This window comes from Diadema antillarum, unplaced genomic scaffold (assembly GCF_040938485.1).
Source record: "Diadema antillarum isolate AM-2024a unplaced genomic scaffold, OU_Dant_1.0 seq00001259_RagTag, whole genome shotgun sequence".
Lineage (NCBI taxonomy): Eukaryota > Metazoa > Echinodermata > Echinoidea > Diadematoida > Diadematidae > Diadema > Diadema antillarum.
In genome coordinates this window covers 406,949-411,745 of record NW_027272042.1, presented here as the reverse complement: position 1 = coordinate 411,745, position 4,797 = coordinate 406,949, and positions in this window count along the sequence as shown.

Sequence of the window (4,797 nt, the reverse complement as noted above, 5' to 3'; positions counted from 1 at the left end):
TGGTCCATTAATGTTCTCTATGACAAATCATGTGGAATGGAATTGGTAGATACTGAAATAGGTGAATTTAGGCTGAAGACTTAAGGTCTAGTGGTCAGATTGTGAGAAGAGCTAATGTTTTATTAGATGTTTTAAAGCCAAGACAACAAGTTCATATTTTGCTATATGAGCCTAATCAATACCAGATTATACCAAGGTGCAGAAGTTGGCATCGTAGAAATCTGAAAATTGAATCACTTGTAGTTGTTCATGCATTCCAAAAAAATAATGTACTATTCAGCTGGAGGCATTTAATCAAATTATGTGCAATAATAATTGAGCCACACATGTCTCTTGTGTGCAGCCCATTTAAGTGACACATCGTAACAAATGATGCTTTACCTCTGAGACCAAGAAGACATTAATCGTAAGAATTTCAATTTGTGTGTTTTTGTTTTTTTTTAGTACTTGATGTGACAATCATAGCATGTTTTGATAGTAAAAATTATATTTGATGGCAAATGCTGCAAGAGATAAATTGGCATACAATGTCAGTACAACAATATTAAACAAAAATGTATGTGTTAACAAGTATATATTTAATGTTTGTCTGCAAATGGTGCAAGATATGAAATGGCATTAGTACAACAAAATTTAACAAAAATGTACATACATTTTGAAGTAAAACACTTCATACATGTTTGACGATATAAAACCGCACCCAACTCTTTTACACTGAGTGATATTTTACGTGTTGTGTAATGAAACAATTGCACTACCTTCCACAGGTGTTAAACACAAAAGTGCCTGTAAAAAGTCTTGATTTTGTGTGTGTTTATGAGTGCAGTAATCTTTATAGGGTAGTATGATAGAAGACAATCATTCGAGATGGCTTCAATGTCAGTGGCTGTACTGTAATGCCACACAAATACATTGTACTAATAAAATGAAGTTAATTTTGATACTACCATGCTCTGCTCATTTTGAAAGACCCTCTCTTCTGACTGAAGTTGACTTTTGCGAGATTTCTGTACTGTAGACACATTTCGACATATTTAACGTGATAAATCAACTGATGATACATGTATCTGTGATGCCGTGTAATATACATGTATTTGTTTTAGAGCCATGTATAAAAGTGATGAGGTATTTCACAAAGTCATAAACGTAACATTGGAAGTCACTCCTAAATGCCAATATGACACATCATTTTTCATAGGACTTGAATGGTTATTTATATCTCACATTGATAAAATGTATTATTGTTACCCCACTCCGGCGGGGGTGGACGGATACGTAGATAAACTGAAAGAAAGGAAGAATGACGTCCAGTCACGATCTGAATGCGGGAATGAATGTGTGTTTATTGTCAGTATAAATCATACTAATTTTCAATGATCATATCAACTACAGTCGCATTATCAAACACATCTCTTAACCCTAACTAGGCCGGGCTATTTAGGTAGATCATAGAGCCGGGGGGGGCCTCCCAGGCCCCCCCTCCAGATCTCGGCCGTCGACCGCGCGGTTACGGCGAAAATTTGCACACACATTGCCTATGACGTAATCTAAAGTACCACGAAGTTAAATTGTTAAGAAATTATCATTTATGCTTAATTATGCTAATTTATGCATAATGATGCATGAAATCAGACAAATTCGTATAAATCACTAAATAAAGCTCAAAATGGGCACATTTTTTGTGTAAATATTCTTTTTAGTGTCCTGAGCAAATACATGAGAAAAAAAATTGTGCCATCTGAAAAAATTTCTCATGTATTTTATTGTTTTTTTAATTTCTTATGTATTTCCTTGTTTTTTCACTTTATGTTTTTCATTGTTTTTTCGATGAAACTTGTTCGCGACATTGTTCCGAACAAGAAAATATGTTATTGACTAATTTTAATCAATAAAACCCCAAAATAATCATGCTTTTGTGAAATTTGCCTGTAAGCGCAGTTTGCATTGAAATTGTACACGAATTCACGTTTTTGAGCAATTTTTGGTATGACATGCACGTACATATTTATGCGCAACTTCGGAATCGCGTACCCGGGCATCGCAAATTTGGTGTCAAAAGATGCGGGAGACTCGAAAGAAAAAAGTCATGAAACGTCGCGGCGTTAGCTTTTTGCGTTAGCGATACATCGCGCGAAACGTCGAGGGGGGGGGGGGGGGGCCTCGAAGGCCCCCCCCCCCCCCGGCCTAGTTAGGGTTAATTGAGTAACTCATCAACACCATGCGAATGACACATACTAATCGCTGATATGGCTCCTTATTCTTCATCAGTGTTCTTGATAATCTACGTACCTTATTCAATATGATACTCATGATTTATACCCCGAAGAGTCTATAATATCGAAGGTTAATCATAATACTTGCTATTTGAAATCAATCTTAATATTCCTTTGTACTGATCTCTAATAATTAACCGTCAAATTCTTTAATAAGAGTCTTATAGCTTAACCTAAACCTGAATCATGTGAAATACAATTAATTCAACCAAATAAAACACGATTGCATATGATTTGATTGAGCCCTGTGTATACCTACAAATTGAAATGCAAATAATTAGATAACCTAAACCTGGAATGCATTCACTTCTTTGGCAAGTATTATTTTAAAAGCAAGAAAGGAGGACCGATAATCTTAGTACACTGCAATGCAAATCTAACTTCTTTAGTTTTCCTTTGTCTCTCTCTCTCAAAAAAAAACAACAGGTTTTTCTCTCTTTCGTGCTCGTTTCTGTATTTTGTTCCTCTTATTTTCACAAAACGCTTCTGTAAAATCTTTTACAATACATGTCTAAACTTCTACAACATTTGAGATGATCCCTGCCGTCAGGCAAAAGCGAAAGTATTTCAAGAGCAGTCGCTCTGAAGACCAAACTTTGGGGACGATCCCTGAATGATTCCTTTTTTAAATTTCTTTATCAAAAAGTGAGGAAATGGCCAAAAGTGAGGAACTGAAGAACTGGGATAGTGAGAGAGGTAATGACCACAACCATAAACACACCGTCCAGAGAGCTAGTGGTCAGCGCTCTGGCCGATAAGGCGTGGAGGTTGCTGTGAGTCATCCTAATTGTGTTCACACTGGACCTGCATCTCTACATCTACACTCTAAGTATGTACACTATTTTACTTCTCGCTGTTTCTATTTTGTACAATACGACAATGCAACTCTGTTAACACTGTACCAAGTATCAGTATATTCACAACCTGTAGACTTGTTCAGGCATTTGGGTTTTCCGCTCAGAAATGAAATAAATATCAGTGACTTTGCAGTCATTCCCAAAATAGCCTAAAGGTCAATGGACTCTGGTGCGGCGCACCATCTATCAGCAGAGTACTGTATTTACACTGACTGCTCTACTCATCCTTCTACACTGGATTGCACAGCCTATATGGCTTGTTCACACTCACACTGGCAGTACTGAATCCGAAACTAAATCAGCTTAAGTAGTAATTATACATATTTCATAATGAAAGTGGTTAAATCACTACAGAAATATAATAATAACACAAGCACTCATATCCATGTAATCACTAGCACATCATAATCAAGCAGTCATATCCGGTATTAAACAATAATAAATAACTATTCGATAACTTCACTGAGAACACCATTTGTGATCTAAATTCCTCTTTTCCTGAAGGAGGAACCCTGCAATTCAACTACAAAACACTAAATATCACAGAATTTACCCGAAATAAAAGGAATGATTTAGAATGATTGAACAGGGATAAAAGACAGATTTCTTACCTGAAAGAAAGGAAGAATGACGTTCAGTCATGATGAATGCGGGAATGAATGTGTGGAGCTCAAAACCACATCCATCGGGATGGAGTCAGTTTTTTTTAGAATTTGAAGTGACTGAGTAAACTCCACTCTGATTTCAGGGGTGGGTGAAATAAACTTGTGAGGGTAAATTTCCCTATTTATACCTCTCACGGATGTGCATTATTGTTATCAAAATTTTTTCGAAAAAAATTTGTAGGGGGAGGGGGTGAACTTACTACATTTGTCAAATTCACTATTTGGGATGCTCAATTCTGGGTTGCCACATGTATATTATAATGATGTTAGGCATATTATGCCGTACAACAAAATACAACTAGTGCCATATAGACCATGAGAAACTGCTCCCAAAATGTGGAAGTGAGCTCAAATTATCATCATCCAGTCAATTGTAAGGGACTCCAATGTACAAGATGGCTGACAATGTAGAGAGAGAGAGAGAGAGAAGATTTTTTAGGCTGTTCCTGCCAAGGATAGAGAGCAATTCCTTCTATGACCGTGATGGTCAAGTGTATACCAGATAAGGGTAACATTTCGAATGTGTATCTTCTGGCATATTCAGGGAATTAAACTTCCATTTTTAGACGACGCAGCACAGTTGTACTACAGAGTATAACAGTTGTTATAAACACTGAGGTTAGCTATACAAACAGCTAACAAACAGCGGTATGATAGATTGTATATAGTGCTTTATTGAATGATAATAGCTACTGCGCGTAATCTGCTGCTTGCTGCCTTAAGGTTCTCTTTACGCCTTTACTGAAAGTTAATGATTTTAAAACTGTTATTTTGATGCAACTCACAGTGAATGAAAAACGAGCAATGTGATCCACCAAGGTGTATGTTGTGTGTATGCGGTTTGTAAAATCAAACATGATACAATTTACAATTCAATAACTTCCCCATACATAAGATGAAATTCTTACTACTCTTTTTGATACGCAATTGCATATATGCTACTTTACTTTACTATTAAAGGCCAACAAAAATAATTAGATAGCGCATGTATTCACATGGTCA